Source organism: Palaemon carinicauda, chromosome 17 (genome assembly GCF_036898095.1).
Source record: "Palaemon carinicauda isolate YSFRI2023 chromosome 17, ASM3689809v2, whole genome shotgun sequence".
In the NCBI taxonomy this organism is placed as follows: Eukaryota; Metazoa; Arthropoda; class Malacostraca; order Decapoda; family Palaemonidae; genus Palaemon; species Palaemon carinicauda.
Window position 1 is genome coordinate 13,025,051 of NC_090741.1, and position 14,955 is coordinate 13,040,005.

The following is a 14,955-nucleotide window of genomic DNA, read 5'->3' on the forward strand; positions in this document are numbered from 1 at the left end:
CTGGCATAACTTCCATAGTGAAATCCAATTTTTACTTCAGTTTTTTAAAAACAATTCGTATCCTCCAGCCTTATTCTTGAAATATGTCAATAACTTTTTAAATGATAAATTTCAGCCACGTCAACTTCCACCGAACGTGCCTAAATTATTAATATATGCCTCTATACCTTTAATTATTTCTAACACATTTAAGGTGCAAATACAAAAAGTCATTCAAAAAACTTTTCCGGCTGTGAACCTTAAGTTAATAGAAAAAAATCCTAAAACTCTGGGTTCTTTGTTCTCCCACAAAGATGAACTTCCGACTTTGATGCGGTCTTTGGTGGTATATTACTTTACTTGCCCGAAATGTAAGATCGGGAAATACGTGGGAGCCACCAAAAGATTGCTCAAAGTCAGAATCGATTCTCATCTCGGAGTCAGTCACCGTACGGGATGTACTTTGAAAACGAAAGAATTTTCCAACATACGAGAACATTGTAATAAATGTAAAACATCGTTTTCATATAAGGATTTTCACATTGTCACCCAAGCGCCCAATGACTATTCGGTGCTCTTCCAATATGTGATCTACCGGAGGTTTGTGATCTACTATTGATCTACTGTTCATGGCATGTGATCTACTAGGAATAAAAGTAGACAAAATAAAAATAAAAATAATTTATTCTTGACTATTTTTTGAAAAATTTAAAAAGGAAATAATAGACATTTAACGATAGCAAAAATGGAAAAAGGTAAAAATCAAGACATTTAACGATAGACCTCTCTAATATCATTTAAAAAGTCAGAATATAAATCTACAGATTCTTTTCTCATCATTCTATAACCTTTCCAAACCAGACCACGTCACTCAGTTTTTTAGCTCCATAAAGATAGGTACTTTGAGCATTCTTCACTTTTTAATTTTAATTATATATCTTATTTTTTTCAGTTAATTTTTTAAATGATTATATTTAACTTTTACGTTGTTCTACTTATACTAATATTAATACTGAGTCTTTTTTTAATTTGTATATTTTGTATATCTTACAGCCCTGATGATGAGACCCAAAGTCTCGAAAATCGGAAAATAAATGTATAATGCTACGCTGGCTTTTCTCCATCCTATTTATACTAAATATACGGCGTTCCAGATGCCCCAACCTTCCTGTATATATATATATATATATATATACATATATATATATATATATATATATAGTATACATATATAAATATATGTATATATATTTATTTTATATATATATATATATATATATACTGTATATATACATAACACACACACACACACACATATATATATATATAGTATATATATTGTATATATATATATATATATATATTATATGCATATATATTTATATGTATATATATATATATATATATGTATTTATATATATGTATATATATACATTTATACATATATATATATAATTACATATATATATATATATATATATAAATGTACATTTGTATAAATATATATATACATATGTATATTTATATATATATATATATATATATACATATATATATATATATATATATATATGTATATATATATATATATATATATGAGAGCGTACATAAAATACAATATGCGATTTTATGTTAATATTATTTACTGAATATATCTGGAAATAATGAATATGGTATATGTAATCCTGTGTACAATGACCACACTTTTGTGATATTTTATAGAATATCAAAGTCTTTCAATAGTCTTTTACATCTTTAGTAGATGTTACATGTATATGATGAATCATATTAGTGAAATAGTGTAAAAACATAAGTATCAACAACTTGGTATATATAGTTCATAAACAGTATATATATATATATATATATATATATATATATATATATATATACAGAGAGAGAGAGAGAGAGAGAGAGAGAGAGAGAGAGAGAGATCTATAAGTGATTATTTACCTTTTTGTGAATTTGTATTAGAATATTGACAGATACACTCGTTAACAACAAGGCTAAAGATTGTTGGGATAAGTTCCTGACCGGACTCCTTTTCTCAGCTGGGAGCGTAGTGATTATCAATATAATCCTCTTATGGGCGTTTTTCACTCAAACCAAACATTTCTGCCGACGTATCACTGATAGTATCGTACATTGAATATTTCTTTTATATCCTTTTACTAAACATATATAAGGACCCTTTTTTGATACACTGCAAAAACCTTTGGTAAAAGTATATTGAGGTGCTGAGATAGTTGTTTTTCATTTTCCACCATTGGTAATGGTTCAATCGACAAGAAATCATATCTGGTCATACCGCAGTATGGGCACAATCGTGTGAGCAACCAGATATGGTCATTCCGCAGTGAAGTGGTTAAGAGTCAGCTAACACTACAGGAAACACCAGTTCAAGGTACTGTGCTTTGGTCTTTCCACAGCACCCCAAGTCTTCACCAGATTGTTCGGCCTAGTGTCATCTTGGGCACACAGGAATGGCATCCGTCTCCTCCGTTATCTGGACGACTGACTAATCCTAGCAAACTTGGTGTCAATCCTTCTTCAACATCTAGACAAACTTTTCAGGGTCTGCCAAGATCTGGGATCTTGGTAAACCTCGAGAAGTCCTCCCTGCTTCCTATGCAAAGAAATTTTGTATTTTTTGTCCATTATATGGAAAATTAATTGCCAACGATTTTTTAAAGCAAACGCTTCATATGAGCAACACGTCAACGATTCACTGGTATATCTAGGCATGATAATAGACACCATTCTCCACAAAGCTTTCCCATCAGATGAAAGGATTATGAGGCTGAGAAAGGTCACAAGACTATTTCTCAGACTAGAAAAACCAGCCCAGATGTGGCTACATCTCCCCGGGCACCTATCATCTCTGGTCCGTCTTGTTCTCAATGGCCGCCTCAGGATTCAATCTCTCCAGTGGAATTGAGGTGGATTCAAGCCTTCAACTCCCCGGACATCCTGATCTCCATGGGACCAGCAGAACAGACGGATCTTGAATGGTGGGTGTCAGACGAGAATTTGCGAAAGGGCATGGATCTTCTTGTCCTCCCCCCAGATTTGATGCTGTTCTCAGACACTTCAAAAAAAGTGTGGCATCCCATATGCTGCACCACATGACTTCAGGCCTCTGGTCAGAGTCAGAAGAATACCTCCACATAAATCTCCTAGAGATGAAGGCTGTCTTTATGGCCCTTCAACAGGTCCGTTAGTTCCTGGCCGACCATTCAGTGGTGGTGATGAGTGACAACAATAGAGTGGTGGCTTACATCAATAAACAGGGAGGTACTTTTTCGCAGGCCCTATCTCATCTAGCAATAGAAATACTGAGATGGGCCGAGATTCAGTCGATACCACTATCAGCTCGCTTCATTCCAGGCAACAACCTGAGCAGAGCATATAGTAGCCAACAAAGTCCTGACTTCGTGGGGTTCTCCAACTGTGGATCTCTTCGCAACGGCCCTGAACTTCAGGCTCCTGTTGTAATGCTCCCCAGCCCCAGACCCCAAGGCTCTCGGGCAGGATGCTTTCCGACAACAGTGGGACAACATCGATGTCTATGTCATTCCCTCATTCTGTCAGATCAAGAGGGTACTCAACAAGGTTAACCTCTCAATGACTCTCATAGCTCTGCTATGGCATCATGCGGAATGGTTTCTGGACCTTCTCCAACTCCTGACGGACTCTCCAAGAGAACATCATCCATAACATATTTACTTTCCTGGATTAATTGAATATTATATTAATCTTTATTTATAATAAACGATATCGGCGTCAATGACCTTCGATGTCAGGATGCTAGAGAACTTCAAATCATTCATTCCATGACATAATCTACTCACACAACCAAATGCTAACATCTTCCACAAAGCCGTAGCTTTGCTACGACTTCACACCTAAAGACTATCCAGCATCTCTTCACTCAGAGAGGATTTTTGCAACAAGTTGCGAGCAGGATGTCTGGAAACCTGCGGAAATCATCAACACCAGTCTACCAGGCAAAGTGGAACGTCTTCTGAGTTTGTCATGTATTTGCGTGGAAGAAATGCGCCTTTCAGTCTCGGCAGTAAAAGGCTATCTCTCAGCCTTAAGCCTCGGGCTTAGACTGAATAAATTGGAACGTGGTTCGAGTTCTCAGGTCTTAGAAGAGACCTCCCTATGATCTATTACACTAGGCAACAGATCTCCACCTGACTTGAAAGACAGTGTTCCTACTAGATTTGGCTTTGGCCAAACGAGTTAGTGAACTTCATGGTCTCTCATATGACATTGCCCATTCAAGAGGAGGGGGAAAGGTAACGTTTCTGCTTCGTTCCTGAGTTTGTTGCCAAGACTCAGAAGCTGGGAGTGTCGGATCCCAGATTCGACTCCTTCCGGATTTTGAGTCTCCACTCTGTAACAGATAACCCTGATCATCTTTTACTCTGCCCAGTGAGGAGTTTTAGTCTTTACCTCAAGAGAACAGCTGCAGCCAGTCTCTGTGTGCCTGCACTTTTTGTAAGCACAAGGAGAAACAAGAGGAGGGTGACCAAGAATACCATCTCTGCTTTAATTCGCAGGGGCATAGATCATGCCCTGAAACCAGACCCTCCTCCTTCACGTCGTCCCAAAGCCCACAATGTCAGGGGCGTAGCTACACCCTTGTCCTTCAAAAGAAACTTTTCAGTGACACAGGTTCTACAAGCTGTGGTGTGGAAAGGTCAAAATGCTTTCACTGCCCACTACCTGCAAGATGTGACCCATAGGACACACGTTACATTCTCTATCGGCCCTCTGGTGGCTGCACAACAGCCGGTATAATACCTCACACTCCTTATTGAACCAGTAGCAGAAGGTTGAGGGCATTGTTACCCGGTTTTATTCTCCGGGAAAGAAAAGGTTTAACTGGCTCATATTCTTTTCTTCAATCTCTCCTCTCTTGGGGAAAACAGCAACCTTCTTTCTCTTCACAAGCTGACCTCAAAGCACTACAGGTATACCATGCTTCATTGTGTACCTAGTATTAAGTTAATACTGTTGTGTCCCCATACCCTGACGAGGTGGTATTGGGAAAGTCTTGGTTACTACAGTGTTTCCTACAAAAGACTCAGAATAACTTTCTTCTTGACAGTCACACTGCTAATATCTCAAGACATTGCGTAGCAAGGTTTAGCGAGGTGTAGGGACTCCTTATTTTGTGATACATACCTATTCAAAATTAGGAGTCCCACGTAGCCAAAAAGTCAGTTTGGTGGGAACACCTACCCTCCTAATGGGTGATTCACCCCTAATAAATAGCTTAGGTTTGTATTCCAGTTACGGAACAAATGACAAATTTGGAGATCATTGGTATTTTTCCTAACGATACTAACCTTTAGCTATTTATACAAACTTACCCGCCAGCCTTATCCCCTTTGAAGTCCTACCTTCAGTCAAAGTGAGCTAGTAAGTGAGTGGTAGGGATAGTGAACCAACCCCTCCTCTCCACTAACTAGTGGGATGGGTAGTTAACCCTCGTTGAAATTTAATGACTCGTCCTTTCAGTTTTGCCAAAAGTAATGCCCCTAATAAATAGCTAAAGGTTTATATTGTTAGGAAAAATACAAATTATCTCCAAATTTTTCATTCTTAACCATGAATGTAGTTTTGGTTTTAATTGATTATCAAATTGGGATAAAGGGTAAAAAAAATTTGAGTTCTGTAAAATTGTTTCATGACTGCAAAAAGTGTTCGGAACATTTCGGGGGAATTTCATAGGAATATCTTAATATATTTTTTTTTCCAAAATATTTTCTTTTTCATCATTAGAACATATTTTTTTTTTATTTTCTTTTATTTGTAATATAAAATTGGTTTATTACTCTTGCCTTCCGGATCATATTAGAATTCACTGTAACATTGATTGTTTCTTTATTAATGAAATCCAAACATTTGTTTTTGCTTCCTAATTGGCAGTAAGAGGTCTGATGTCTGAATGACATCTGATTATCAAAATCCAATTGCAAATCTTATCTCTTAATGAATCCATCGTCATTAAAACAATAAGAAAATTTAAGAAGCAAATGCTTTGATCAGCTGAATTCAGTTATCAATATTCCGATGTATATGTGTGTAAGAGAGCGCAAATATCATTAACGAGCACATTCGAAAAATACACATGTTTGTAATGCACTTGAAACAAGCAACACACATACAAATAAATAAGTTTTCCGTACTAACATTTTCTTCTAAACTACAGCCGCCATCAAGGAGCCGTTAAACGTAACATGTTTATTTCAACTCTATTATCATTCCTCCAGCAGTCTCCTGACGACCGAATCAGCTAACCTCTATAGAAGGGTCTCAACAACGTCGTCCCAAACGCGCTCTGCCTCAGCTTTCAACTTAACAATTAAAGAAGTATCATATTGTCTATTTTATGCCCATGTCTAAATTATTAACGAGAGTGATTTTTTGTAAATATGGAATTGCCACCGTTATGTGACCCTTGGGGGCCTATAAATACCTATCCTGTCTCTAAATAAGTTAGTTTTAGTTTTTCGGGAACTGTCCTCGTATTAATTCCTACTCCATTCCCGTCGGAATGGTGACTTACAGCCTACCTGGAACATCCAGTCCGCTCTCAGCTCATCGCTTCGTCAGATCTACCCTCAACAACCTTTACCTCTTTAGAGTAATGGTCAATTTAATGTTCTTTTCTTTCCAGTTGTCTGGAGTCTTGTTTGCGCTGAGATTTAAACCCGGTTGGTTAAAAATAATATATATTAGAAATTTTATTACTAATCAAACTAGTTTCATTTCCTGTTTAAAAAAAAAAAAAAACAATATTACGAAAAAAAAAAAAATTCTATTGTTTCAATAGATGGATCCTCTCTTATTAATTCCCCATGTCGATACATACAATGCAGTTGGTTAATTGCTTGGGTAACGATTATAGAATTAAATCTTAAAGAGAAAATTGTCGTAATCTCGCTCCCTATTAATAATTTATACAAAAATACTGATTTATTCATTATCATGTTCATCATCTTCTTAACATTGCCTACTTTTATATGAAAGAAAATAATGTAAATAATGATACCACTGCTACACTTAATAATAATAAAAATAATGAAAATTATGATTATAATAACACTATCATTAATATAATCATTTTAGGATAATGGCATTGTAATTGAAATAGACGTTTTTACAAAATGGGGTACGTACAGTTTGTCATGATTGCATGAAAATAATCCCCAGACAGTCTTGTCCGTAATAAAGACATTACTACTGTAATCACACTTAATATGAAATATATCAAATTGAACTATAATGTGATTACATTCAATTTATTCATCATTTGTTCAACTATCTTATCTCCCGATTAAATGAATTTTATCAACTTGATCTTGACCATCACTCACATCACTAAACGACAGCTTAAGAACCATGAATCATTGAAAAATAATATATTACGAAACTAGAGGTACTTTTTCGTTATCCACAACTTACAGATTTTAGCTTATCGACATGTTCACCGACTGAAGATACTACTATAACTGAAAGCATCAGAACCGCCCAGAAAAAACACCACAATATTAAATATAATCACCAATTCTGAATACGAGAATATACCTCGCAACAGCTTAAAAAGAGGTAAAGATTACGCATATATATATATATATATATATATGTATATATATATATATATATATATATACAGTATATATATATATATATATATATGTACAGTATATATATATATATATATATATTTACATATATCATCAGCCGTTACTGGTCCAATGCAGAGCAATGGCCTCACATGAGTCCTTTCACACGTGTCTGTTTATGGCCTTTCTATGCCCGTCTATACCAGCAAATTATATTAGTTCATCAATCCATCGTCTTCTCATCCCTCCCCTGCTTCGTTTCTAATCTTTAGTGGCCCATTATGTCGTTCCTGAAGTCCATCTATAATATGTCCTTCTTAATATAATTTATGTCCTGCCCATGTCGATTTTTTTTTACATGATGTTAGAATATCTAGAATATCCTTTATATTAGTATTCTATCGTATCCATGTTACTCTGTTTCTGTCTCCTAATGTTATTCTCATCATCATTCTTTCCATTGCTCTTTGAGTTGTAACTAGCTTATCTAAGACCTTAAGAATGCTGCAAGTTTCTAATACATAAGTAATTTTACTTGTGAGAGAAAGTGGCATTTTGCAATTCATAACCTAATTTTCTTTACCAGAAGCTATCCATCCCATGCTTATCCTGGGGGAAACTTTTACTGTCTTCCCTTTGTACATACAGTAAATTCATTTAAGATCTCTAAGTATTCATTCATTCCCATAATTTGTTATCTCTCTGCATTTTCATAGAAAATTATCCTAGTTTTACTCATATTTATTTTCACTGATACATTTCTGTTTTCTCGAGTCAAATATACTATCAGGTTTTTCAATTGCTCCCATGATTCACTGAACAGAAGTATGTCACCTGCAAATCTGAAGCTGGTAAGTATTCCTCATTAATATTGAATAAACTACAGTTGCATTCATTACCATTCTTTTTTTTTTAGTAATACGTCATGGCCAAACTGCGATCCACTACGCAACTATGGCCTACCTGACTATGCTGGTGGGACGATGCTTTCGCTTTTTTTCTTGTAAGATTTCATAACCTTTTCCTAGTTTCTTAATGATATAAGTAATTTGTTTGGATGCTAGAATATGGTTCAAAATAGTATTATTCAAGTTTACCTAAACATACACATCACACCACTTTTCTAATACATTTCTTATGTACATGTATTTTACACGATAGTATTATCTTAAAATCTTGTGGTATTCTATTATAAACTATAAAGATTCTGTCAGTATCGTGTAGTAATGAGACTGTTTTAAGAGATGAAGCAAAGTGATCATTAAGAAGCAGTCGAGCTTCTTGGTAATTAGAATTAAATGTCATAATCCAACAATACGCAGCATAAGTTTTTACTTTCAGAACTTAAAATTCATGGTCATTTAACTGTAGGAAGATGTGAAGAGTAAATTTAATGTAAGTTATTGTTTGGAAAGGCGTTGATACGATCTTCTAGGTCTATTGCTCTCCTAAGTAGCCTAAATATAACGAACGAAGAATGTTATTGACAGGAAAGATTGTGTCGAATCAGACCCTACATAGGTTGATGTGTTATTCATTATATTGTATGCGAACAACAATAATCACCAATAAACTTCAGGTAAGATAAAACCTTCCAGAAACACCTTGTAGTGATAACAAAGTCGTGATGCACTAGATTTTATATGATTTGATGAGAAGGTAACGCTTATGTGTATGTGTTTGCGTGCGTGTCGGGTTGCCCTGAAAATATATCTCATTAAGAATTGAGTTTATTCTAGCAACAAAAACAAGAGCTAGAATTGGACAACATGGGACATTTACAATCCTTATGACACTCTTGAGGTAACTTTGAACATGTCTTATAATTTCACTCCAACATTAAGGTTCGACGAATAAGAATCTCCCATTCCTACATTTGATTAGATGATAATTTCCCCCATTGGTTCCTGTGGTGATATAAATATCAAAATTAGCGAATGTAGATCTTTTAAAAGAAGGAAAGATGGAAATAAATAGACATTATGAGATAGATAACTCAATTTATTTAGTTCAACTATACATTTATAAAATAATTTCTGTTTGAATTCCTTTAAAGGGAAAGTTTATGGAAGATATATCATAATCTAACCAACTGCAGAGACATTTAACTGTGATAATGGGTCGGGGAAACTTCCAGGGTGATGGTCCATTTATCAAAGTCTTTTAACAGTGAGGGGTGACTTATAGTTATGAAGATCAACACGACGTTAATGGTGTTAGATCTCTCAAGGAAGGGTATATAATTAATCGACTAAAGAGGAGAGAGAGAGAGAGAGAGAGAGAGAGAGAGAGAGAGAGAGAGAAAGAGAGATATTAGTCAGTCACAAATATGAAGACCTGCAAATGTGTAAAATATATATCAAAGGGCCATTTAATATGTGAAGAAAGACAAGGAGAAGCACCCTGATGTCATTCTATGGAAAATCAACAAAACATTTATAAATGAAAGTTAATTCAGTTTAGAATGAAATTATTGCAGATTTTTTTTTTTTTTAATGTTGTCTATCCACAAAGAATGGAAAAAAAAATAATTAAACATAAGAGAGATGGGTTGGATTTCTAGAATATAAGATACACAATACGAGCCTTGAATTGAGGTATTGAGGCTGATTTTATGCTGATATAATAAAAAGGAAAACACTGCAGTCGATGCATCAGGGACGACAATTCAATTATATATATATATATATATATATATATGTATAGATATATACATATATATATATATATACATATATATATATATATATTAAATATATATATATATATATATATAATATATATATATATATATATATGTATATAAATATATATATATATATATATATATATGAACTGATCACAGTCAAGTTGGCCGTTACTGATCGGAATGAGTGGAGTGTCAACAGATTTTTCTTCTTTGTTAACGGAAGGACAGTTACGCTGTGGCTTGGGTGGCACTATGAAAATGACGGTTGTAGGCTTGGCATCACCAAAACCTCTCCCGATTGGTTGTTATGAGACTTTCGGGTCAAAACAACCAATCATTGATCAGGCATCGCGATGCCCATTTATGGGCGATGGGGAAACTGCCCATAAGCGTCAGTCTGGTTTCGAAGGCCTTGCGAGTGTGTCACGTCAGGAGTGGCAGGTGCCAACATGTGTGCCAACCGAGTACCAATTTTCTGAGGGCTTTCTCTTAGTAACGTAACGTAATCATAATTAAGGGCGCCCTTGTAAACTTAAGAGAATACAGCATGTGTAAAATGATCAACTCGGCTATTATTTGTGCATGAAATCCCTCTCTATTCATGTTTCCCTTAAACTGATTGAACCCCAATACGACCCAGATCGGGTCATTTTAAATGGTGTCAGCTGTGGGGTATTAACTGATTAACGTCTGTGCTAAGTGATTTTAGCCGACGTGAGATTTTTTAAAAAGGGAAACAAAAGATAATAGTGATAATGGTTAACAAGAGAAGTTCGACGTCGAATGGCGATGGCGGAGAGAGGGGAGAAACGAATTCTGTAGCTATGGTAGACACGGTACTCGGTGGAGAGAATTTGGGAACGGGCGCACCGATATACATACAAACACTCATGCGCGAAATGGCGGAAATACGTATATACATGCAGAAAGATTAGAACAATAGAAGTGATATTACAACCTCAACTCGGTCGGAAATTGAGTGGCAGGTGCCAACATGTGTGCCAACCGAGTACCAATTTTCTGAGGGCTTTTTCTTAGTAACGTAACGTAATCATAATTAAGGGCGCCCTTGTAAACTTAAGAGAATACAGCATGTGTAAAATGATCAACTCGGCTATTATTTGTGCATGAAATCCCTCTCTATTCATGTTTCCCTTAAACTGATTGAACCCCAATACGACCCAGATCGGGTCATATTAAATGGTGTCAGCTGTGGGGTAATAACAGATTAACGTCTGTGCTAAGTGATTTTAGCCGACGTGAGATTTTTTAAAAAGGGAAACAAAAGATAATAGTGATAATGGTTAACAAGAGAAGTTCGACGTCGAGTGGCGATGGCGGAGAGAGGGGAAAAAACGAATTCTGTAGCTATGGTAGACACGGTACTCGGTGGAGAGAATTTGGTAACGGGCGCACCGATATACATACAAACACTCATGCGCGAAATGGCGGAAATACGTATATACATGCAGAAAGATTAGAACAATGGAAGTGATATTACAACCTCAACTCGGTCGGAAATTGACGCGGGACCTCCTTCGATAGAACCAGTGCGAGCGCGTGATCTTCTGGTACCAACGATTCCGATTGTCGAGTTCAATGATTCCCACCCCGCTGACGGATACTTTTCGATTGAAGCCTTCTTGGGGGTCATAGAGGATGCTACTGCAGGATGGTCCGATAGACATCGGATTATACTGACCAACCAGAAGATAACCGGAGCAGCAGCTGGCAAGATACTAGGATGGAGGGATCGGCCAACGGACTGGGAGTCCTTCAAAAACGAACTCCTGAAAAGGTTTGGCCTCTCTGAAACTGAGATGACGACCCTATGGTAGAAGTACCAGCCAACCTTGCGGGCAGGAGAATCCCTTTCGTATTTCGTCGAACAGATATCTAGATATTTAAACAGTTTCGCTCCGGAAAGCTGCAAGAACCTAGAATGGCGAGAAAGATATTGCAAACAGAAACTGATGGAAGCGCTCCCCTTGTCAGTTACGGCCACCCTACAAGTTCCCAGGCAGTCCTTGTACGATGTCATTCCTACCGTACAGGCAGCACTAAGCGTATACAGGGAACAACGAGCAGGGGGAGGGGCGAGCCTGTGGCCGACATCCATAGCTGCAACCCAGACGTCGAGGCAGCCCGGCACCCAGCCGGCTTCGACAGCCTCCCAGGGGTGCAGTGCCCATAGTAGTGGACCTCGAAGAGGCAGAGGTCCGAGAAGTGGGGATGCAGTGAATGGCAATTGTTGGAACAGTGGGGGAAGGGGGCACCTCCGGGCTGTATGACCCTCCGTCGAGCAGCGGCGGTGTTTTGGATGCCATGCCACAGACCACCTATTGAACAGCTGTCCAAAAAAACAGCGTCGGCTCAAGGGATCGCGTTTCCCCTGCACCAACAAGAGAAAGGGGAAAACGACATGGGCCGGGGACCAAGGGTCCTTCGGGCCGTCCGTCCAAAACCGCCAGGACCAAAGACAGAAGAGCCAAGGAGTCCAACGTCACCCCCCAGTTTGACGTCGGGGGAGGCCAGTTAGTGCCCCCGCCAGCAGTAAGGGATACCCCCGGGCCAGCGAGCGCGACTTCCCAAGGAGTGCCAGAGGGGGTTCGGGAGGTAGAGCAGCGGCCTCACACCGCCGCTCCCACACATGCAAGTATGAATGTGGTCCCCGTTATTAGAGTAGAGCTGGGATCGTGTGTGTAATGCGCTCTGCTTGATTCCGGGGCCAGCGTATCCCTTATGGAAGAACATTTGGCGACAGATGCTATACAAACATCGAGGGAGTGCCTGGTGTTGAACACGGCTGGGGGTCGCAAACTGATGACCCAACGTATTGTTAGACATGCCTTCTATGTAATCCCGACATTAAATATGGGGGATATTCCCATTATCCTGGGAATCAATTTCATCAAGGAGAAACAAGTGACAATACGGGGCCCCGATGGGGAGGGGCTGGAAGTGAGGTGGAAAGTGGGACCAGGAGAAGAGACAGAGATACCCGTTATGGGAGAAACTCGGCCTCGAGTTAGGGTCGCCCTTACTGCTAAGGGAATAGCAGGGGCAGTTCCTGCCGGGCCGGAGGCAGGTGAATCAATCCCCCCCCCCTCCTCCCTCTACTCCCTATCAGTGGCACCCGCACCGGAAATGCGCGAAGACTCAGAAGTGAGACTCAGATGTGCATAGAAAGGCAGCAGTAAGATGAACACATCTGCATCATCACTCACTACAAATATAGTATTTGTCTCTTGCTCTGCTACATGTATTGCCTGGTTAGCAGTAATTACGTCAGCTTCTTCATGCATTACAGTCAAATCCTTCCTTCGTGTATGTATGCCTCTTTGGATTTCATTTGGAACTGGGTCTGATCCTGTGATGACAATTCTGTTCTGAGAGATCTGATCTTGGAAGCTTTCAACAAGGTTTTCTCAAATGATATCAATGATTTTAACTTTGTTGTCCACTACTCTGTGTGATACTGATTGTGATAGAAGTGATGATTGTTCAGTAAGATGGAAAGGGTTACTATATTAAACCGATGATCTCTGGCTTCGAGTGCATCCCTTGGGGATGTATGGATAATATCGGTCAAAAATGAGATAGACGTCACATTCCAGGAGCTTTTTTCTGATGTATGCCTCTACCACTAGTACACAGTCTTTGACTGTGCCTGGAATTGGCCAGTGTATTGTCCAGAAGAGTGCACAGCCATCAACAATAGTAACATCAGGTTTTGGAATGATTTGAGATGATTGGTCTACTTCCAGAAATTTTTTCAGCTTTGATTTTGATGTTGCCATCATCAGTGAAGTGGGAAGTTGGAATAGGTGCAAGCTCATGGCCAAATAAATCTTGCAAACTGAAATCCATAGAATCCATAATCCCAAGTTTCCTATTGAAAATCACTTCTGTATCAAATAAATCTGAGCCTAACTTGATGTGCTTCCCTTTTGTTGAAATGGTGGTCACAGGACTGCTAATAGGGTCATAAAAGCCTTCAGGTAATTTAGCTTCATAGTTCTCCATACTTTTACAGCCTAAATGTAATGCATTGGGAACATTGACTGAAGAATTGGCCATACATACTGTAACAATATATACTAGCCAAGGGGGATGACCCAGATGATCCAGAGGATTGGTGCATTGCTGAAGCTTTTGATGGAGCTTTTCTCTGTCAGATGCATCAGTCTTTATTCGTCCAAGTGATTCCTCTTTATGATGGCTCACACAATGGGAAATGTTATCTCTCATAACTGCAATGTCATGGACAAACAAAATGCAGGAGTGAAGCTGAGAGCACATCTTTGGGTAGCATTATCATTCAATGTAATTTCAGTCAAACCACCTTCACTGTGACAATAACACGTGCATGTTGATCCAATGTACATGTCAGACCATGTTGAGTTTGAAGCACCATCTACATGCCTCATGGCATGCTGGCCATGCTGGAACATTTGAGACAAAACAGGTAGAAGAGAATCCATGGAATGTAGATAATAAAGACCATATCTCGCATAGATCACATGGCCAGATGCGAAGAAGTATGGCATCATCTGGTGCATTGCCCAAAAGTGAAGGAGCCGGCCTGATTCACGTTCTCCACGAGTGAAGGCCATTATGATGAGTGTAGGACGTATGAAAAAA